General features: G+C 55.9%; 42 non-coding genes across 42 annotated transcripts; 10 read left to right on the plus strand and 32 right to left on the minus strand.

The window, feature by feature from the left end:
• Positions 1 to 47: 47 nt before the first annotated feature.
• Trnag-gcc (transfer RNA glycine (anticodon GCC)) lies at positions 48 to 118 on the minus strand. The gene has a single exon. It is a non-coding gene; the product is annotated as a tRNA-Gly (tRNA).
• A 340-nt stretch (positions 119 to 458) lies between these two features.
• On the plus strand, positions 459 to 530 carry Trnag-ucc (transfer RNA glycine (anticodon UCC)). Its single transcript has one exon. It is a non-coding gene; the product is annotated as a tRNA-Gly (tRNA).
• A 592-nt stretch (positions 531 to 1,122) lies between these two features.
• Positions 1,123 to 1,196, minus strand: Trnai-aau (transfer RNA isoleucine (anticodon AAU)). Its single transcript has one exon. It is a non-coding gene; the product is annotated as a tRNA-Ile (tRNA).
• A 183-nt stretch (positions 1,197 to 1,379) lies between these two features.
• Trnae-uuc (transfer RNA glutamic acid (anticodon UUC)) lies at positions 1,380 to 1,451 on the minus strand. The gene has a single exon. It is a non-coding gene; the product is annotated as a tRNA-Glu (tRNA).
• A 300-nt stretch (positions 1,452 to 1,751) lies between these two features.
• Positions 1,752 to 1,822, minus strand: Trnag-gcc (transfer RNA glycine (anticodon GCC)). The gene has a single exon. It is a non-coding gene; the product is annotated as a tRNA-Gly (tRNA).
• A 340-nt stretch (positions 1,823 to 2,162) lies between these two features.
• Positions 2,163 to 2,234, plus strand: Trnag-ucc (transfer RNA glycine (anticodon UCC)). The gene has a single exon. It is a non-coding gene; the product is annotated as a tRNA-Gly (tRNA).
• Positions 2,235 to 2,826: 592 nt separating this feature from the next.
• Positions 2,827 to 2,900, minus strand: Trnai-aau (transfer RNA isoleucine (anticodon AAU)). The gene has a single exon. It is a non-coding gene; the product is annotated as a tRNA-Ile (tRNA).
• Positions 2,901 to 3,083: 183 nt separating this feature from the next.
• Positions 3,084 to 3,155, minus strand: Trnae-uuc (transfer RNA glutamic acid (anticodon UUC)). Its single transcript has one exon. It is a non-coding gene; the product is annotated as a tRNA-Glu (tRNA).
• Positions 3,156 to 3,455: 300 nt separating this feature from the next.
• Trnag-gcc (transfer RNA glycine (anticodon GCC)) lies at positions 3,456 to 3,526 on the minus strand. The gene has a single exon. It is a non-coding gene; the product is annotated as a tRNA-Gly (tRNA).
• Positions 3,527 to 3,866: 340 nt separating this feature from the next.
• Trnag-ucc (transfer RNA glycine (anticodon UCC)) lies at positions 3,867 to 3,938 on the plus strand. Its single transcript has one exon. It is a non-coding gene; the product is annotated as a tRNA-Gly (tRNA).
• Positions 3,939 to 4,530: 592 nt separating this feature from the next.
• Trnai-aau (transfer RNA isoleucine (anticodon AAU)) lies at positions 4,531 to 4,604 on the minus strand. Its single transcript has one exon. It is a non-coding gene; the product is annotated as a tRNA-Ile (tRNA).
• Positions 4,605 to 4,787: 183 nt separating this feature from the next.
• Trnae-uuc (transfer RNA glutamic acid (anticodon UUC)) lies at positions 4,788 to 4,859 on the minus strand. Its single transcript has one exon. It is a non-coding gene; the product is annotated as a tRNA-Glu (tRNA).
• A 300-nt stretch (positions 4,860 to 5,159) lies between these two features.
• Trnag-gcc (transfer RNA glycine (anticodon GCC)) lies at positions 5,160 to 5,230 on the minus strand. Its single transcript has one exon. It is a non-coding gene; the product is annotated as a tRNA-Gly (tRNA).
• Positions 5,231 to 5,570: 340 nt separating this feature from the next.
• On the plus strand, positions 5,571 to 5,642 carry Trnag-ucc (transfer RNA glycine (anticodon UCC)). Its single transcript has one exon. It is a non-coding gene; the product is annotated as a tRNA-Gly (tRNA).
• Positions 5,643 to 6,234: 592 nt separating this feature from the next.
• Trnai-aau (transfer RNA isoleucine (anticodon AAU)) lies at positions 6,235 to 6,308 on the minus strand. The gene has a single exon. It is a non-coding gene; the product is annotated as a tRNA-Ile (tRNA).
• Positions 6,309 to 6,491: 183 nt separating this feature from the next.
• On the minus strand, positions 6,492 to 6,563 carry Trnae-uuc (transfer RNA glutamic acid (anticodon UUC)). The gene has a single exon. It is a non-coding gene; the product is annotated as a tRNA-Glu (tRNA).
• Positions 6,564 to 6,863: 300 nt separating this feature from the next.
• Positions 6,864 to 6,934, minus strand: Trnag-gcc (transfer RNA glycine (anticodon GCC)). The gene has a single exon. It is a non-coding gene; the product is annotated as a tRNA-Gly (tRNA).
• Positions 6,935 to 7,274: 340 nt separating this feature from the next.
• Positions 7,275 to 7,346, plus strand: Trnag-ucc (transfer RNA glycine (anticodon UCC)). Its single transcript has one exon. It is a non-coding gene; the product is annotated as a tRNA-Gly (tRNA).
• Positions 7,347 to 7,938: 592 nt separating this feature from the next.
• Positions 7,939 to 8,012, minus strand: Trnai-aau (transfer RNA isoleucine (anticodon AAU)). Its single transcript has one exon. It is a non-coding gene; the product is annotated as a tRNA-Ile (tRNA).
• Positions 8,013 to 8,195: 183 nt separating this feature from the next.
• Trnae-uuc (transfer RNA glutamic acid (anticodon UUC)) lies at positions 8,196 to 8,267 on the minus strand. The gene has a single exon. It is a non-coding gene; the product is annotated as a tRNA-Glu (tRNA).
• Positions 8,268 to 8,567: 300 nt separating this feature from the next.
• On the minus strand, positions 8,568 to 8,638 carry Trnag-gcc (transfer RNA glycine (anticodon GCC)). Its single transcript has one exon. It is a non-coding gene; the product is annotated as a tRNA-Gly (tRNA).
• A 340-nt stretch (positions 8,639 to 8,978) lies between these two features.
• On the plus strand, positions 8,979 to 9,050 carry Trnag-ucc (transfer RNA glycine (anticodon UCC)). Its single transcript has one exon. It is a non-coding gene; the product is annotated as a tRNA-Gly (tRNA).
• Positions 9,051 to 9,642: 592 nt separating this feature from the next.
• Trnai-aau (transfer RNA isoleucine (anticodon AAU)) lies at positions 9,643 to 9,716 on the minus strand. The gene has a single exon. It is a non-coding gene; the product is annotated as a tRNA-Ile (tRNA).
• Positions 9,717 to 9,899: 183 nt separating this feature from the next.
• Trnae-uuc (transfer RNA glutamic acid (anticodon UUC)) lies at positions 9,900 to 9,971 on the minus strand. The gene has a single exon. It is a non-coding gene; the product is annotated as a tRNA-Glu (tRNA).
• A 300-nt stretch (positions 9,972 to 10,271) lies between these two features.
• Positions 10,272 to 10,342, minus strand: Trnag-gcc (transfer RNA glycine (anticodon GCC)). Its single transcript has one exon. It is a non-coding gene; the product is annotated as a tRNA-Gly (tRNA).
• Positions 10,343 to 10,682: 340 nt separating this feature from the next.
• On the plus strand, positions 10,683 to 10,754 carry Trnag-ucc (transfer RNA glycine (anticodon UCC)). The gene has a single exon. It is a non-coding gene; the product is annotated as a tRNA-Gly (tRNA).
• Positions 10,755 to 11,346: 592 nt separating this feature from the next.
• On the minus strand, positions 11,347 to 11,420 carry Trnai-aau (transfer RNA isoleucine (anticodon AAU)). Its single transcript has one exon. It is a non-coding gene; the product is annotated as a tRNA-Ile (tRNA).
• Positions 11,421 to 11,603: 183 nt separating this feature from the next.
• Positions 11,604 to 11,675, minus strand: Trnae-uuc (transfer RNA glutamic acid (anticodon UUC)). Its single transcript has one exon. It is a non-coding gene; the product is annotated as a tRNA-Glu (tRNA).
• A 300-nt stretch (positions 11,676 to 11,975) lies between these two features.
• Positions 11,976 to 12,046, minus strand: Trnag-gcc (transfer RNA glycine (anticodon GCC)). The gene has a single exon. It is a non-coding gene; the product is annotated as a tRNA-Gly (tRNA).
• A 340-nt stretch (positions 12,047 to 12,386) lies between these two features.
• Trnag-ucc (transfer RNA glycine (anticodon UCC)) lies at positions 12,387 to 12,458 on the plus strand. Its single transcript has one exon. It is a non-coding gene; the product is annotated as a tRNA-Gly (tRNA).
• A 592-nt stretch (positions 12,459 to 13,050) lies between these two features.
• Trnai-aau (transfer RNA isoleucine (anticodon AAU)) lies at positions 13,051 to 13,124 on the minus strand. Its single transcript has one exon. It is a non-coding gene; the product is annotated as a tRNA-Ile (tRNA).
• A 183-nt stretch (positions 13,125 to 13,307) lies between these two features.
• On the minus strand, positions 13,308 to 13,379 carry Trnae-uuc (transfer RNA glutamic acid (anticodon UUC)). Its single transcript has one exon. It is a non-coding gene; the product is annotated as a tRNA-Glu (tRNA).
• Positions 13,380 to 13,679: 300 nt separating this feature from the next.
• On the minus strand, positions 13,680 to 13,750 carry Trnag-gcc (transfer RNA glycine (anticodon GCC)). Its single transcript has one exon. It is a non-coding gene; the product is annotated as a tRNA-Gly (tRNA).
• Positions 13,751 to 14,090: 340 nt separating this feature from the next.
• Positions 14,091 to 14,162, plus strand: Trnag-ucc (transfer RNA glycine (anticodon UCC)). Its single transcript has one exon. It is a non-coding gene; the product is annotated as a tRNA-Gly (tRNA).
• Positions 14,163 to 14,754: 592 nt separating this feature from the next.
• Positions 14,755 to 14,828, minus strand: Trnai-aau (transfer RNA isoleucine (anticodon AAU)). Its single transcript has one exon. It is a non-coding gene; the product is annotated as a tRNA-Ile (tRNA).
• A 183-nt stretch (positions 14,829 to 15,011) lies between these two features.
• Trnae-uuc (transfer RNA glutamic acid (anticodon UUC)) lies at positions 15,012 to 15,083 on the minus strand. Its single transcript has one exon. It is a non-coding gene; the product is annotated as a tRNA-Glu (tRNA).
• Positions 15,084 to 15,383: 300 nt separating this feature from the next.
• Positions 15,384 to 15,454, minus strand: Trnag-gcc (transfer RNA glycine (anticodon GCC)). Its single transcript has one exon. It is a non-coding gene; the product is annotated as a tRNA-Gly (tRNA).
• Positions 15,455 to 15,794: 340 nt separating this feature from the next.
• On the plus strand, positions 15,795 to 15,866 carry Trnag-ucc (transfer RNA glycine (anticodon UCC)). Its single transcript has one exon. It is a non-coding gene; the product is annotated as a tRNA-Gly (tRNA).
• A 592-nt stretch (positions 15,867 to 16,458) lies between these two features.
• Positions 16,459 to 16,532, minus strand: Trnai-aau (transfer RNA isoleucine (anticodon AAU)). Its single transcript has one exon. It is a non-coding gene; the product is annotated as a tRNA-Ile (tRNA).
• A 256-nt stretch (positions 16,533 to 16,788) lies between these two features.
• Trnae-cuc (transfer RNA glutamic acid (anticodon CUC)) lies at positions 16,789 to 16,860 on the minus strand. The gene has a single exon. It is a non-coding gene; the product is annotated as a tRNA-Glu (tRNA).
• Positions 16,861 to 17,314: 454 nt separating this feature from the next.
• On the minus strand, positions 17,315 to 17,387 carry Trnam-cau (transfer RNA methionine (anticodon CAU)). The gene has a single exon. It is a non-coding gene; the product is annotated as a tRNA-Met (tRNA).
• Positions 17,388 to 17,663: 276 nt separating this feature from the next.
• On the minus strand, positions 17,664 to 17,734 carry Trnag-gcc (transfer RNA glycine (anticodon GCC)). Its single transcript has one exon. It is a non-coding gene; the product is annotated as a tRNA-Gly (tRNA).
• Positions 17,735 to 17,950: the final 216 nt, after the last annotated feature.

The following is a 17,950-nucleotide window of genomic DNA, read 5'->3' on the forward strand; positions in this document are numbered from 1 at the left end:
CATCTCAAGCGCGCAAGTCACACGGCACCGCGGGAAAAGCAAAATGATGCATCGGCCGGGAATCGAACCCGGGCCGCCCGCGTGGCAGGCGAGCATTCTACCACTGAACCACCGATGCTGATGCCAGTAGCAATCTTACGCTGCTTCCCGAGCAGGTGTCTCGAGATAAAGTGGGACTGCCGTCAAGCGCCGTAGCATTCTGTCGAGAAAATGCTGCAGACGCTGAATCCTGCACTGTACTGCCTAAAAATGCCGCCAGAAGGCGGTCCTCTGCGTCTTCTTGCGTCGCCGGCGCCGACGCTTGCCAAAGGGTGCGAAATGTGCATGGATACGCCGTCCGAATGCATCCGCATGTGCTCCCCTAGCCTACCTCGTAATGCGCCTAGGGCTACGATCACCATCGGCCGCTGCCGACTGGCGGGAAGCCGTCACAGCGCGGCGTGGGGGCGCCGGGTTGTGCGGTGGTGGTGTAATGGTCAGCATAGTTGCCTTCCAAGCAGTTGATCCGGGTTCGATTCCCGGCCACCGCAGCAGGCTTTTAATTTTGCGTATGAGTACTTTCGCCACGCGCCGTTAAATTAATGTTTTTTCTCCCTCTTACTCGCTACAGACCAGCCTACAGTATGTCTCGACTTGTCTCGACTTTGCTCAGCTGACGCGAGAGCTGACGCTCTCCAGTCGGCCTATATCAACACGACAAGCACGAGAAACGACTGAGAGAGGCAAGGAGAGGCGAGGCGCTGGACACACAGCACGCCGCTTCATTACACGGTGGCGTCTCCCTGACTGAATCGGGCTGCAGCTGCGAAAAGAAAGGAGAAAGAAAAATAGGAAGCAAAATTGCCAACAGTACCCTGTGTTCCCATGCGGTCACCCGCCCAAGCAGTGACAAGGGCCAAAGTTGTTACACGTCGGCAATCGGACATTTTCTTTCATTTTCTCTTTGCCGTATGAGAACCAGCGTATTCAACATAGTGTGGCCATTGCCGAGCGGACGCTGTAGCGCTTCCCGACAAGTCGGGTTCGGATCCTCTGTCAACGTCCACGCAGGGCGATGATCTTTTGGTCATCACACTCGCCAGCTGAAATCGGCGCTGCCCTTTCGTAGTAGTAAAAGCGTACTGGCCCGTGGGGGGATCGAACCCATGACCTTCGCGTTATTAGCACGACGCTCTAACCAACTGAGCTAACGGGCCTCGACGCGGACGGTTGCTCAGCCCTACGCTGGAAACACGTGGCATGAAGCCACACGCCACTTCTAGGGTCACCGTGTGTCTGCTCCGCTCGTCCATGTTCTGCTGGCGGTCATGAAACAGTAGCTGTATTGCGAGCAGCACGCACAGCTGAAACTTGAGACGATTCGTGTGGAAAAAATTCCGTTCCGGTACCGGGAATCGAACCAGGGCCTCCTGGGTGAAAGCCAGGTATCCTAGCCACTAGACCACACCGGATTTGGGCGTTCGTTCGACGGATCGGATGGTCTCTCGCACATTTCGTGCCGAGTCCCGCGTCGGCACCCTTCTCTCTTTGCGAGCGTCTTTGCGCATACAGACTGGCAAGGCGCGCACCTCAAAAGTCTCAGAGCAATGCTTTTGGCTTCTTGCTCTACTGGGAGAAGAGGAAAAGGAAAGCTGTGGGGAACCGCGCGTGCTGCGTTCTCGGTTCTTCTCAAGGGAATCCCGCTATACATTCTTGTGGATCGTGCATCTCAAGCGCGCAAGTCACACGGCACCGCGGGAAAAGCAAAATGATGCATCGGCCGGGAATCGAACCCGGGCCGCCCGCGTGGCAGGCGAGCATTCTACCACTGAACCACCGATGCTGATGCCAGTAGCAATCTTACGCTGCTTCCCGAGCAGGTGTCTCGAGATAAAGTGGGACTGCCGTCAAGCGCCGTAGCATTCTGTCGAGAAAATGCTGCAGACGCTGAATCCTGCACTGTACTGCCTAAAAATGCCGCCAGAAGGCGGTCCTCTGCGTCTTCTTGCGTCGCCGGCGCCGACGCTTGCCAAAGGGTGCGAAATGTGCATGGATACGCCGTCCGAATGCATCCGCATGTGCTCCCCTAGCCTACCTCGTAATGCGCCTAGGGCTACGATCACCATCGGCCGCTGCCGACTGGCGGGAAGCCGTCACAGCGCGGCGTGGGGGCGCCGGGTTGTGCGGTGGTGGTGTAATGGTCAGCATAGTTGCCTTCCAAGCAGTTGATCCGGGTTCGATTCCCGGCCACCGCAGCAGGCTTTTAATTTTGCGTATGAGTACTTTCGCCACGCGCCGTTAAATTAATGTTTTTTCTCCCTCTTACTCGCTACAGACCAGCCTACAGTATGTCTCGACTTGTCTCGACTTTGCTCAGCTGACGCGAGAGCTGACGCTCTCCAGTCGGCCTATATCAACACGACAAGCACGAGAAACGACTGAGAGAGGCAAGGAGAGGCGAGGCGCTGGACACACAGCACGCCGCTTCATTACACGGTGGCGTCTCCCTGACTGAATCGGGCTGCAGCTGCGAAAAGAAAGGAGAAAGAAAAATAGGAAGCAAAATTGCCAACAGTACCCTGTGTTCCCATGCGGTCACCCGCCCAAGCAGTGACAAGGGCCAAAGTTGTTACACGTCGGCAATCGGACATTTTCTTTCATTTTCTCTTTGCCGTATGAGAACCAGCGTATTCAACATAGTGTGGCCATTGCCGAGCGGACGCTGTAGCGCTTCCCGACAAGTCGGGTTCGGATCCTCTGTCAACGTCCACGCAGGGCGATGATCTTTTGGTCATCACACTCGCCAGCTGAAATCGGCGCTGCCCTTTCGTAGTAGTAAAAGCGTACTGGCCCGTGGGGGGATCGAACCCACGACCTTCGCGTTATTAGCACGACGCTCTAACCAACTGAGCTAACGGGCCTCGACGCGGACGGTTGCTCAGCCCTACGCTGGAAACACGTGGCATGAAGCCACACGCCACTTCTAGGGTCACCGTGTGTCTGCTCCGCTCGTCCATGTTCTGCTGGCGGTCATGAAACAGTAGCTGTATTGCGAGCAGCACGCACAGCTGAAACTTGAGACGATTCGTGTGGAAAAAATTCCGTTCCGGTACCGGGAATCGAACCAGGGCCTCCTGGGTGAAAGCCAGGTATCCTAGCCACTAGACCACACCGGATTTGGGCGTTCGTTCGACGGATCGGATGGTCTCTCGCACATTTCGTGCCGAGTCCCGCGTCGGCACCCTTCTCTCTTTGCGAGCGTCTTTGCGCATACAGACTGGCAAGGCGCGCACCTCAAAAGTCTCAGAGCAATGCTTTTGGCTTCTTGCTCTACTGGGAGAAGAGGAAAAGGAAAGCTGTGGGGAACCGCGCGTGCTGCGTTCTCGGTTCTTCTCAAGGGAATCCCGCTATACATTCTTGTGGATCGTGCATCTCAAGCGCGCAAGTCACACGGCACCGCGGGAAAAGCAAAATGATGCATCGGCCGGGAATCGAACCCGGGCCGCCCGCGTGGCAGGCGAGCATTCTACCACTGAACCACCGATGCTGAGGCCAGTAGCAATCTTACGCTGCTTCCCGAGCAGGTGTCTCGAGATAAAGTGGGACTGCCGTCAAGCGCCGTAGCATTCTGTCGAGAAAATGCTGCAGACGCTGAATCCTGCACTGTACTGCCTAAAAATGCCGCCAGAAGGCGGTCCTCTGCGTCTTCTTGCGTCGCCGGCGCCGACGCTTGCCAAAGGGTGCGAAATGTGCATGGATACGCCGTCCGAATGCATCCGCATGTGCTCCCCTAGCCTACCTCGTAATGCGCCTAGGGCTACGATCACCATCGGCCGCTGCCGACTGGCGGGAAGCCGTCACAGCGCGGCGTGGGGGCGCCGGGTTGTGCGGTGGTGGTGTAATGGTCAGCATAGTTGCCTTCCAAGCAGTTGATCCGGGTTCGATTCCCGGCCACCGCAGCAGGCTTTTAATTTTGCGTATGAGTACTTTCGCCACGCGCCGTTAAATTAATGTTTTTTCTCCCTCTTACTCGCTACAGACCAGCCTACAGTATGTCTCGACTTGTCTCGACTTTGCTCAGCTGACGCGAGAGCTGACGCTCTCCAGTCGGCCTATATCAACACGACAAGCACGAGAAACGACTGAGAGAGGCAAGGAGAGGCGAGGCGCTGGACACACAGCACGCCGCTTCATTACACGGTGGCGTCTCCCTGACTGAATCGGGCTGCAGCTGCGAAAAGAAAGGAGAAAGAAAAATAGGAAGCAAAATTGCCAACAGTACCCTGTGTTCCCATGCGGTCACCCGCCCAAGCAGTGACAAGGGCCAAAGTTGTTACACGTCGGCAATCGGACATTTTCTTTCATTTTCTCTTTGCCGTATGAGAACCAGCGTATTCAACATAGTGTGGCCATTGCCGAGCGGACGCTGTAGCGCTTCCCGACAAGTCGGGTTCGGATCCTCTGTCAACGTCCACGCAGGGCGATGATCTTTTGGTCATCACACTCGCCAGCTGAAATCGGCGCTGCCCTTTCGTAGTAGTAAAAGCGTACTGGCCCGTGGGGGGATCGAACCCACGACCTTCGCGTTATTAGCACGACGCTCTAACCAACTGAGCTAACGGGCCTCGACGCGGACGGTTGCTCAGCCCTACGCTGGAAACACGTGGCATGAAGCCACACGCCACTTCTAGGGTCACCGTGTGTCTGCTCCGCTCGTCCATGTTCTGCTGGCGGTCATGAAACAGTAGCTGTATTGCGAGCAGCACGCACAGCTGAAACTTGAGACGATTCGTGTGGAAAAAATTCCGTTCCGGTACCGGGAATCGAACCAGGGCCTCCTGGGTGAAAGCCAGGTATCCTAGCCACTAGACCACACCGGATTTGGGCGTTCGTTCGACGGATCGGATGGTCTCTCGCACATTTCGTGCCGAGTCCCGCGTCGGCACCCTTCTCTCTTTGCGAGCGTCTTTGCGCATACAGACTGGCAAGGCGCGCACCTCAAAAGTCTCAGAGCAATGCTTTTGGCTTCTTGCTCTACTGGGAGAAGAGGAAAAGGAAAGCTGTGGGGAACCGCGCGTGCTGCGTTCTCGGTTCTTCTCAAGGGAATCCCGCTATACATTCTTGTGGATCGTGCATCTCAAGCGCGCAAGTCACACGGCACCGCGGGAAAAGCAAAATGATGCATCGGCCGGGAATCGAACCCGGGCCGCCCGCGTGGCAGGCGAGCATTCTACCACTGAACCACCGATGCTGATGCCAGTAGCAATCTTACGCTGCTTCCCGAGCAGGTGTCTCGAGATAAAGTGGGACTGCCGTCAAGCGCCGTAGCATTCTGTCGAGAAAATGCTGCAGACGCTGAATCCTGCACTGTACTGCCTAAAAATGCCGCCAGAAGGCGGTCCTCTGCGTCTTCTTGCGTCGCCGGCGCCGACGCTTGCCAAAGGGTGCGAAATGTGCATGGATACGCCGTCCGAATGCATCCGCATGTGCTCCCCTAGCCTACCTCGTAATGCGCCTAGGGCTACGATCACCATCGGCCGCTGCCGACTGGCGGGAAGCCGTCACAGCGCGGCGTGGGGGCGCCGGGTTGTGCGGTGGTGGTGTAATGGTCAGCATAGTTGCCTTCCAAGCAGTTGATCCGGGTTCGATTCCCGGCCACCGCAGCAGGCTTTTAATTTTGCGTATGAGTACTTTCGCCACGCGCCGTTAAATTAATGTTTTTTCTCCCTCTTACTCGCTACAGACCAGCCTACAGTATGTCTCGACTTGTCTCGACTTTGCTCAGCTGACGCGAGAGCTGACGCTCTCCAGTCGGCCTATATCAACACGACAAGCACGAGAAACGACTGAGAGAGGCAAGGAGAGGCGAGGCGCTGGACACACAGCACGCCGCTTCATTACACGGTGGCGTCTCCCTGACTGAATCGGGCTGCAGCTGCGAAAAGAAAGGAGAAAGAAAAATAGGAAGCAAAATTGCCAACAGTACCCTGTGTTCCCATGCGGTCACCCGCCCAAGCAGTGACAAGGGCCAAAGTTGTTACACGTCGGCAATCGGACATTTTCTTTCATTTTCTCTTTGCCGTATGAGAACCAGCGTATTCAACATAGTGTGGCCATTGCCGAGCGGACGCTGTAGCGCTTCCCGACAAGTCGGGTTCGGATCCTCTGTCAACGTCCACGCAGGGCGATGATCTTTTGGTCATCACACTCGCCAGCTGAAATCGGCGCTGCCCTTTCGTAGTAGTAAAAGCGTACTGGCCCGTGGGGGGATCGAACCCACGACCTTCGCGTTATTAGCACGACGCTCTAACCAACTGAGCTAACGGGCCTCGACGCGGACGGTTGCTCAGCCCTACGCTGGAAACACGTGGCATGAAGCCACACGCCACTTCTAGGGTCACCGTGTGTCTGCTCCGCTCGTCCATGTTCTGCTGGCGGTCATGAAACAGTAGCTGTATTGCGAGCAGCACGCACAGCTGAAACTTGAGACGATTCGTGTGGAAAAAATTCCGTTCCGGTACCGGGAATCGAACCAGGGCCTCCTGGGTGAAAGCCAGGTATCCTAGCCACTAGACCACACCGGATTTGGGCGTTCGTTCGACGGATCGGATGGTCTCTCGCACATTTCGTGCCGAGTCCCGCGTCGGCACCCTTCTCTCTTTGCGAGCGTCTTTGCGCATACAGACTGGCAAGGCGCGCACCTCAAAAGTCTCAGAGCAATGCTTTTGGCTTCTTGCTCTACTGGGAGAAGAGGAAAAGGAAAGCTGTGGGGAACCGCGCGTGCTGCGTTCTCGGTTCTTCTCAAGGGAATCCCGCTATACATTCTTGTGGATCGTGCATCTCAAGCGCGCAAGTCACACGGCACCGCGGGAAAAGCAAAATGATGCATCGGCCGGGAATCGAACCCGGGCCGCCCGCGTGGCAGGCGAGCATTCTACCACTGAACCACCGATGCTGAGGCCAGTAGCAATCTTACGCTGCTTCCCGAGCAGGTGTCTCGAGATAAAGTGGGACTGCCGTCAAGCGCCGTAGCATTCTGTCGAGAAAATGCTGCAGACGCTGAATCCTGCACTGTACTGCCTAAAAATGCCGCCAGAAGGCGGTCCTCTGCGTCTTCTTGCGTCGCCGGCGCCGACGCTTGCCAAAGGGTGCGAAATGTGCATGGATACGCCGTCCGAATGCATCCGCATGTGCTCCCCTAGCCTACCTCGTAATGCGCCTAGGGCTACGATCACCATCGGCCGCTGCCGACTGGCGGGAAGCCGTCACAGCGCGGCGTGGGGGCGCCGGGTTGTGCGGTGGTGGTGTAATGGTCAGCATAGTTGCCTTCCAAGCAGTTGATCCGGGTTCGATTCCCGGCCACCGCAGCAGGCTTTTAATTTTGCGTATGAGTACTTTCGCCACGCGCCGTTAAATTAATGTTTTTTCTCCCTCTTACTCGCTACAGACCAGCCTACAGTATGTCTCGACTTGTCTCGACTTTGCTCAGCTGACGCGAGAGCTGACGCTCTCCAGTCGGCCTATATCAACACGACAAGCACGAGAAACGACTGAGAGAGGCAAGGAGAGGCGAGGCGCTGGACACACAGCACGCCGCTTCATTACACGGTGGCGTCTCCCTGACTGAATCGGGCTGCAGCTGCGAAAAGAAAGGAGAAAGAAAAATAGGAAGCAAAATTGCCAACAGTACCCTGTGTTCCCATGCGGTCACCCGCCCAAGCAGTGACAAGGGCCAAAGTTGTTACACGTCGGCAATCGGACATTTTCTTTCATTTTCTCTTTGCCGTATGAGAACCAGCGTATTCAACATAGTGTGGCCATTGCCGAGCGGACGCTGTAGCGCTTCCCGACAAGTCGGGTTCGGATCCTCTGTCAACGTCCACGCAGGGCGATGATCTTTTGGTCATCACACTCGCCAGCTGAAATCGGCGCTGCCCTTTCGTAGTAGTAAAAGCGTACTGGCCCGTGGGGGGATCGAACCCACGACCTTCGCGTTATTAGCACGACGCTCTAACCAACTGAGCTAACGGGCCTCGACGCGGACGGTTGCTCAGCCCTACGCTGGAAACACGTGGCATGAAGCCACACGCCACTTCTAGGGTCACCGTGTGTCTGCTCCGCTCGTCCATGTTCTGCTGGCGGTCATGAAACAGTAGCTGTATTGCGAGCAGCACGCACAGCTGAAACTTGAGACGATTCGTGTGGAAAAAATTCCGTTCCGGTACCGGGAATCGAACCAGGGCCTCCTGGGTGAAAGCCAGGTATCCTAGCCACTAGACCACACCGGATTTGGGCGTTCGTTCGACGGATCGGATGGTCTCTCGCACATTTCGTGCCGAGTCCCGCGTCGGCACCCTTCTCTCTTTGCGAGCGTCTTTGCGCATACAGACTGGCAAGGCGCGCACCTCAAAAGTCTCAGAGCAATGCTTTTGGCTTCTTGCTCTACTGGGAGAAGAGGAAAAGGAAAGCTGTGGGGAACCGCGCGTGCTGCGTTCTCGGTTCTTCTCAAGGGAATCCCGCTATACATTCTTGTGGATCGTGCATCTCAAGCGCGCAAGTCACACGGCACCGCGGGAAAAGCAAAATGATGCATCGGCCGGGAATCGAACCCGGGCCGCCCGCGTGGCAGGCGAGCATTCTACCACTGAACCACCGATGCTGATGCCAGTAGCAATCTTACGCTGCTTCCCGAGCAGGTGTCTCGAGATAAAGTGGGACTGCCGTCAAGCGCCGTAGCATTCTGTCGAGAAAATGCTGCAGACGCTGAATCCTGCACTGTACTGCCTAAAAATGCCGCCAGAAGGCGGTCCTCTGCGTCTTCTTGCGTCGCCGGCGCCGACGCTTGCCAAAGGGTGCGAAATGTGCATGGATACGCCGTCCGAATGCATCCGCATGTGCTCCCCTAGCCTACCTCGTAATGCGCCTAGGGCTACGATCACCATCGGCCGCTGCCGACTGGCGGGAAGCCGTCACAGCGCGGCGTGGGGGCGCCGGGTTGTGCGGTGGTGGTGTAATGGTCAGCATAGTTGCCTTCCAAGCAGTTGATCCGGGTTCGATTCCCGGCCACCGCAGCAGGCTTTTAATTTTGCGTATGAGTACTTTCGCCACGCGCCGTTAAATTAATGTTTTTTCTCCCTCTTACTCGCTACAGACCAGCCTACAGTATGTCTCGACTTGTCTCGACTTTGCTCAGCTGACGCGAGAGCTGACGCTCTCCAGTCGGCCTATATCAACACGACAAGCACGAGAAACGACTGAGAGAGGCAAGGAGAGGCGAGGCGCTGGACACACAGCACGCCGCTTCATTACACGGTGGCGTCTCCCTGACTGAATCGGGCTGCAGCTGCGAAAAGAAAGGAGAAAGAAAAATAGGAAGCAAAATTGCCAACAGTACCCTGTGTTCCCATGCGGTCACCCGCCCAAGCAGTGACAAGGGCCAAAGTTGTTACACGTCGGCAATCGGACATTTTCTTTCATTTTCTCTTTGCCGTATGAGAACCAGCGTATTCAACATAGTGTGGCCATTGCCGAGCGGACGCTGTAGCGCTTCCCGACAAGTCGGGTTCGGATCCTCTGTCAACGTCCACGCAGGGCGATGATCTTTTGGTCATCACACTCGCCAGCTGAAATCGGCGCTGCCCTTTCGTAGTAGTAAAAGCGTACTGGCCCGTGGGGGGATCGAACCCACGACCTTCGCGTTATTAGCACGACGCTCTAACCAACTGAGCTAACGGGCCTCGACGCGGACGGTTGCTCAGCCCTACGCTGGAAACACGTGGCATGAAGCCACACGCCACTTCTAGGGTCACCGTGTGTCTGCTCCGCTCGTCCATGTTCTGCTGGCGGTCATGAAACAGTAGCTGTATTGCGAGCAGCACGCACAGCTGAAACTTGAGACGATTCGTGTGGAAAAAATTCCGTTCCGGTACCGGGAATCGAACCAGGGCCTCCTGGGTGAAAGCCAGGTATCCTAGCCACTAGACCACACCGGATTTGGGCGTTCGTTCGACGGATCGGATGGTCTCTCGCACATTTCGTGCCGAGTCCCGCGTCGGCACCCTTCTCTCTTTGCGAGCGTCTTTGCGCATACAGACTGGCAAGGCGCGCACCTCAAAAGTCTCAGAGCAATGCTTTTGGCTTCTTGCTCTACTGGGAGAAGAGGAAAAGGAAAGCTGTGGGGAACCGCGCGTGCTGCGTTCTCGGTTCTTCTCAAGGGAATCCCGCTATACATTCTTGTGGATCGTGCATCTCAAGCGCGCAAGTCACACGGCACCGCGGGAAAAGCAAAATGATGCATCGGCCGGGAATCGAACCCGGGCCGCCCGCGTGGCAGGCGAGCATTCTACCACTGAACCACCGATGCTGAGGCCAGTAGCAATCTTACGCTGCTTCCCGAGCAGGTGTCTCGAGATAAAGTGGGACTGCCGTCAAGCGCCGTAGCATTCTGTCGAGAAAATGCTGCAGACGCTGAATCCTGCACTGTACTGCCTAAAAATGCCGCCAGAAGGCGGTCCTCTGCGTCTTCTTGCGTCGCCGGCGCCGACGCTTGCCAAAGGGTGCGAAATGTGCATGGATACGCCGTCCGAATGCATCCGCATGTGCTCCCCTAGCCTACCTCGTAATGCGCCTAGGGCTACGATCACCATCGGCCGCTGCCGACTGGCGGGAAGCCGTCACAGCGCGGCGTGGGGGCGCCGGGTTGTGCGGTGGTGGTGTAATGGTCAGCATAGTTGCCTTCCAAGCAGTTGATCCGGGTTCGATTCCCGGCCACCGCAGCAGGCTTTTAATTTTGCGTATGAGTACTTTCGCCACGCGCCGTTAAATTAATGTTTTTTCTCCCTCTTACTCGCTACAGACCAGCCTACAGTATGTCTCGACTTGTCTCGACTTTGCTCAGCTGACGCGAGAGCTGACGCTCTCCAGTCGGCCTATATCAACACGACAAGCACGAGAAACGACTGAGAGAGGCAAGGAGAGGCGAGGCGCTGGACACACAGCACGCCGCTTCATTACACGGTGGCGTCTCCCTGACTGAATCGGGCTGCAGCTGCGAAAAGAAAGGAGAAAGAAAAATAGGAAGCAAAATTGCCAACAGTACCCTGTGTTCCCATGCGGTCACCCGCCCAAGCAGTGACAAGGGCCAAAGTTGTTACACGTCGGCAATCGGACATTTTCTTTCATTTTCTCTTTGCCGTATGAGAACCAGCGTATTCAACATAGTGTGGCCATTGCCGAGCGGACGCTGTAGCGCTTCCCGACAAGTCGGGTTCGGATCCTCTGTCAACGTCCACGCAGGGCGATGATCTTTTGGTCATCACACTCGCCAGCTGAAATCGGCGCTGCCCTTTCGTAGTAGTAAAAGCGTACTGGCCCGTGGGGGGATCGAACCCACGACCTTCGCGTTATTAGCACGACGCTCTAACCAACTGAGCTAACGGGCCTCGACGCGGACGGTTGCTCAGCCCTACGCTGGAAACACGTGGCATGAAGCCACACGCCACTTCTAGGGTCACCGTGTGTCTGCTCCGCTCGTCCATGTTCTGCTGGCGGTCATGAAACAGTAGCTGTATTGCGAGCAGCACGCACAGCTGAAACTTGAGACGATTCGTGTGGAAAAAATTCCGTTCCGGTACCGGGAATCGAACCAGGGCCTCCTGGGTGAAAGCCAGGTATCCTAGCCACTAGACCACACCGGATTTGGGCGTTCGTTCGACGGATCGGATGGTCTCTCGCACATTTCGTGCCGAGTCCCGCGTCGGCACCCTTCTCTCTTTGCGAGCGTCTTTGCGCATACAGACTGGCAAGGCGCGCACCTCAAAAGTCTCAGAGCAATGCTTTTGGCTTCTTGCTCTACTGGGAGAAGAGGAAAAGGAAAGCTGTGGGGAACCGCGCGTGCTGCGTTCTCGGTTCTTCTCAAGGGAATCCCGCTATACATTCTTGTGGATCGTGCATCTCAAGCGCGCAAGTCACACGGCACCGCGGGAAAAGCAAAATGATGCATCGGCCGGGAATCGAACCCGGGCCGCCCGCGTGGCAGGCGAGCATTCTACCACTGAACCACCGATGCTGATGCCAGTAGCAATCTTACGCTGCTTCCCGAGCAGGTGTCTCGAGATAAAGTGGGACTGCCGTCAAGCGCCGTAGCATTCTGTCGAGAAAATGCTGCAGACGCTGAATCCTGCACTGTACTGCCTAAAAATGCCGCCAGAAGGCGGTCCTCTGCGTCTTCTTGCGTCGCCGGCGCCGACGCTTGCCAAAGGGTGCGAAATGTGCATGGATACGCCGTCCGAATGCATCCGCATGTGCTCCCCTAGCCTACCTCGTAATGCGCCTAGGGCTACGATCACCATCGGCCGCTGCCGACTGGCGGGAAGCCGTCACAGCGCGGCGTGGGGGCGCCGGGTTGTGCGGTGGTGGTGTAATGGTCAGCATAGTTGCCTTCCAAGCAGTTGATCCGGGTTCGATTCCCGGCCACCGCAGCAGGCTTTTAATTTTGCGTATGAGTACTTTCGCCACGCGCCGTTAAATTAATGTTTTTTCTCCCTCTTACTCGCTACAGACCAGCCTACAGTATGTCTCGACTTGTCTCGACTTTGCTCAGCTGACGCGAGAGCTGACGCTCTCCAGTCGGCCTATATCAACACGACAAGCACGAGAAACGACTGAGAGAGGCAAGGAGAGGCGAGGCGCTGGACACACAGCACGCCGCTTCATTACACGGTGGCGTCTCCCTGACTGAATCGGGCTGCAGCTGCGAAAAGAAAGGAGAAAGAAAAATAGGAAGCAAAATTGCCAACAGTACCCTGTGTTCCCATGCGGTCACCCGCCCAAGCAGTGACAAGGGCCAAAGTTGTTACACGTCGGCAATCGGACATTTTCTTTCATTTTCTCTTTGCCGTATGAGAACCAGCGTATTCAACATAGTGTGGCCATTGCCGAGCGGACGCTGTAGCGCTTCCCGACAAGTCGGGTTCGGATCCTCTGTCAACGTCCACGCAGGGCGATGATCTTTTGGTCATCACACTCGCCAGCTGAAATCGGCGCTGCCCTTTCGTAGTAGTAAAAGCGTACTGGCCCGTGGGGGGATCGAACCCACGACCTTCGCGTTATTAGCACGACGCTCTAACCAACTGAGCTAACGGGCCTCGACGCGGACGGTTGCTCAGCCCTACGCTGGAAACACGTGGCATGAAGCCACACGCCACTTCTAGGGTCACCGTGTGTCTGCTCCGCTCGTCCATGTTCTGCTGGCGGTCATGAAACAGTAGCTGTATTGCGAGCAGCACGCACAGCTGAAACTTGAGACGATTCGTGTGGAAAAAATTCCGTTCCGGTACCGGGAATCGAACCAGGGCCTCCTGGGTGAAAGCCAGGTATCCTAGCCACTAGACCACACCGGATTTGGGCGTTCGTTCGACGGATCGGATGGTCTCTCACACATTTCGTGCCGAGTCCCGCGTCGGCACCCTTCTCTCTTTGCGAGCGTCTTTGCGCATACAGACTGGCAAGGCGCGCACCTCAAAAGTCTCAGAGCAATGCTTTTGGCTTCTTGCTCTACTGGGAGAAGAGGAAAAGGAAAGCTGTGGGGAACCGCGCGTGCTGCGTTCTCGGTTCTTCTCAAGGGAATCCCGCTATACATTCTTGTGGATCGTGCATCTCAAGCGCGCAAGTCACACGGCACCGCGGGAAAAGCAAAATGATGCATCGGCCGGGAATCGAACCCGGGCCGCCCGCGTGGCAGGCGAGCATTCTACCACTGAACCACCGATGCTGAGGCCAGTAGCAATCTTACGCTGCTTCCCGAGCAGGTGTCTCGAGATAAAGTGGGACTGCCGTCAAGCGCCGTAGCATTCTGTCGAGAAAATGCTGCAGACGCTGAATCCTGCACTGTACTGCCTAAAAATGCCGCCAGAAGGCGGTCCTCTGCGTCTTCTTGCGTCGCCGGCGCCGACGCTTGCCAAAGGGTGCGAAATGTGCATGGATACGCCGTCCGAATGCATCCGCATGTGCTCCCCTAGCCTACCTCGTAATGCGCCTAGGGCTACGATCACCATCGGCCGCTGCCGACTGGCGGGAAGCCGTCACAGCGCGGCGTGGGGGCGCCGGGTTGTGCGGTGGTGGTGTAATGGTCAGCATAGTTGCCTTCCAAGCAGTTGATCCGGGTTCGATTCCCGGCCACCGCAGCAGGCTTTTAATTTTGCGTATGAGTACTTTCGCCACGCGCCGTTAAATTAATGTTTTTTCTCCCTCTTACTCGCTACAGACCAGCCTACAGTATGTCTCGACTTGTCTCGACTTTGCTCAGCTGACGCGAGAGCTGACGCTCTCCAGTCGGCCTATATCAACACGACAAGCACGAGAAACGACTGAGAGAGGCAAGGAGAGGCGAGGCGCTGGACACACAGCACGCCGCTTCATTACACGGTGGCGTCTCCCTGACTGAATCGGGCTGCAGCTGCGAAAAGAAAGGAGAAAGAAAAATAGGAAGCAAAATTGCCAACAGTACCCTGTGTTCCCATGCGGTCACCCGCCCAAGCAGTGACAAGGGCCAAAGTTGTTACACGTCGGCAATCGGACATTTTCTTTCATTTTCTCTTTGCCGTATGAGAACCAGCGTATTCAACATAGTGTGGCCATTGCCGAGCGGACGCTGTAGCGCTTCCCGACAAGTCGGGTTCGGATCCTCTGTCAACGTCCACGCAGGGCGATGATCTTTTGGTCATCACACTCGCCAGCTGAAATCGGCGCTGCCCTTTCGTAGTAGTAAAAGCGTACTGGCCCGTGGGGGGATCGAACCCACGACCTTCGCGTTATTAGCACGACGCTCTAACCAACTGAGCTAACGGGCCTCGACGCGGACGGTTGCTCAGCCCTACGCTGGAAACACGTGGCATGAAGCCACACGCCACTTCTAGGGTCACCGTGTGTCTGCTCCGCTCGTCCATGTTCTGCTGGCGGTCATGAAACAGTAGCTGTATTGCGAGCAGCACGCACAGCTGAAACTTGAGACGATTCGTGTGGAAAAAATTCCGTTCCGGTACCGGGAATCGAACCAGGGCCTCCTGGGTGAAAGCCAGGTATCCTAGCCACTAGACCACACCGGATTTGGGCGTTCGTTCGACGGATCGGATGGTCTCTCGCACATTTCGTGCCGAGTCCCGCGTCGGCACCCTTCTCTCTTTGCGAGCGTCTTTGCGCATACAGACTGGCAAGGCGCGCACCTCAAAAGTCTCAGAGCAATGCTTTTGGCTTCTTGCTCTACTGGGAGAAGAGGAAAAGGAAAGCTGTGGGGAACCGCGCGTGCTGCGTTCTCGGTTCTTCTCAAGGGAATCCCGCTATACATTCTTGTGGATCGTGCATCTCAAGCGCGCAAGTCACACGGCACCGCGGGAAAAGCAAAATGATGCATCGGCCGGGAATCGAACCCGGGCCGCCCGCGTGGCAGGCGAGCATTCTACCACTGAACCACCGATGCTGAGGCCAGTAGCAATCTTACGCTGCTTCCCGAGCAGGTGTCTCGAGATAAAGTGGGACTGCCGTCAAGCGCCGTAGCATTCTGTCGAGAAAATGCTGCAGACGCTGAATCCTGCACTGTACTGCCTAAAAATGCCGCCAGAAGGCGGTCCTCTGCGTCTTCTTGCGTCGCCGGCGCCGACGCTTGCCAAAGGGTGCGAAATGTGCATGGATACGCCGTCCGAATGCATCCGCATGTGCTCCCCTAGCCTACCTCGTAATGCGCCTAGGGCTACGATCACCATCGGCCGCTGCCGACTGGCGGGAAGCCGTCACAGCGCGGCGTGGGGGCGCCGGGTTGTGCGGTGGTGGTGTAATGGTCAGCATAGTTGCCTTCCAAGCAGTTGATCCGGGTTCGATTCCCGGCCACCGCAGCAGGCTTTTAATTTTGCGTATGAGTACTTTCGCCACGCGCCGTTAAATTAATGTTTTTTCTCCCTCTTACTCGCTACAGACCAGCCTACAGTATGTCTCGACTTGTCTCGACTTTGCTCAGCTGACGCGAGAGCTGACGCTCTCCAGTCGGCCTATATCAACACGACAAGCACGAGAAACGACTGAGAGAGGCAAGGAGAGGCGAGGCGCTGGACACACAGCACGCCGCTTCATTACACGGTGGCGTCTCCCTGACTGAATCGGGCTGCAGCTGCGAAAAGAAAGGAGAAAGAAAAATAGGAAGCAAAATTGCCAACAGTACCCTGTGTTCCCATGCGGTCACCCGCCCAAGCAGTGACAAGGGCCAAAGTTGTTACACGTCGGCAATCGGACATTTTCTTTCATTTTCTCTTTGCCGTATGAGAACCAGCGTATTCAACATAGTGTGGCCATTGCCGAGCGGACGCTGTAGCGCTTCCCGACAAGTCGGGTTCGGATCCTCTGTCAACGTCCACGCAGGGCGATGATCTTTTGGTCATCACACTCGCCAGCTGAAATCGGCGCTGCCCTTTCGTAGTAGTAAAAGCGTACTGGCCCGTGGGGGGATCGAACCCACGACCTTCGCGTTATTAGCACGACGCTCTAACCAACTGAGCTAACGGACCTCGGTGCAGACAGCCTTCCATCGCTTCGCGGGAATTGCTCTGCGTATTGCCATGTAACATTTCTATGGTAGCAGTCCAACAGTGGAGCAGCGTCTCTTCTCCCTATATTCCGCTGCTCGTAGTAATTTCATTGCGTGACCGTTTCTCTCGACTGTTTTCAGCTGACGTTTATGAACCAGTAGCTATAATGCGAGGAGGGCGTGAAACAGCCTTTCGCAGGGTCAAAACTTGTCGTGATTTTTTCCGAAAAATTCCGTTCCGGTACCGGGAATCGAACCCGGGCCTCCTGGGTGAGAGCCAGGTATCCTAGCCACTAGACCACACCGGACATGCACATTTCTCTCCGGCTTTACACCCGGTCCACTCGCTTTCCGTGTCGCACTTTCCCTGTTTGCGAGCACCTTTTCGCGCGCCCATGGCGAGGCGCGCATGTCAAAAGTCACAATCCATTGCTTTATGCCTCGTTGTTACAGGGGTAGGAGGAAAAGCAAAGCTGTAAGTAGTAATATTTATTTACTTATTTCGCAAGTAAAGACCTGCTGCCTGTCATCATACAGCAGGTCATACATTGTGACTTTACACGTTATATCGTACGAAATTCAGTTTTATTACTAGTACTTTTTTCCTTGAAAATTTTACATAAGAACTGCAAGTAGTAATAACGGGAAGTAAACATTATCACGCTGAGTCGTTGAAGCCTTGTGGATAACAAAGTACAAAGTGTTTCGCTGCTTCGCAAACCCCAGAGCCGTCAATTTAGCTGTGGACGAAAGTAAATTAAATGCCCCGGTTGAGGATCGAACTCACGACCTTAAGATTATGAGACTTACGCGCTGCCTACTGCGCTACCGAGGCAAGTGATCTCGGTAAGTACCAAATACCAGTGGTAGAGAGTCTGCACTTCCTGGCTCATTTTTTTCTGTTGCTACACGTGCATTCCCGGCGCGACAGGCAACTTGCGATGCTAGGCCGACGCCAGTATGTAGAATAGCACACAAGAGTCCAAACGAGCAGTCGTGTGCGCTGCATGTTAGGTTATTTCCCACGGAAATACCGCGGTGCATTCTCATGGCTCACGCAGTTCGAGTGCGAAAGACACGCAGCGCCACTATCGGAGAAAAAACAAAATGATGCATCGGCCGGGAATCGAACCCGGGCCGCCCGCGTGGCAGGCGAGCATTCTACCACTGAACCACCGATGCTCAGCTTCCTGGTGCTTTCCGCGGCAGACGCCTGAGGGGAAAGTGGGACTGCCGTCCAGCGCCGTCGCATCCTCTCGAGAGAATGCTACAGACGCTGAATCCTGCACTGCACTGCTTAAAAATGACGCCCGAACGCGATCGCCTAAGTACTCTTGCGGCGCACGCACGCGACGACTCTTGCCAAAGGACGCGAAATGTGCGTAGAGACGCTGTCTG

This window comes from Schistocerca cancellata, unplaced genomic scaffold, assembly GCF_023864275.1.
Source record: "Schistocerca cancellata isolate TAMUIC-IGC-003103 unplaced genomic scaffold, iqSchCanc2.1 HiC_scaffold_259, whole genome shotgun sequence".
Taxonomy (NCBI): Eukaryota; Metazoa; Arthropoda; class Insecta; order Orthoptera; family Acrididae; genus Schistocerca; species Schistocerca cancellata.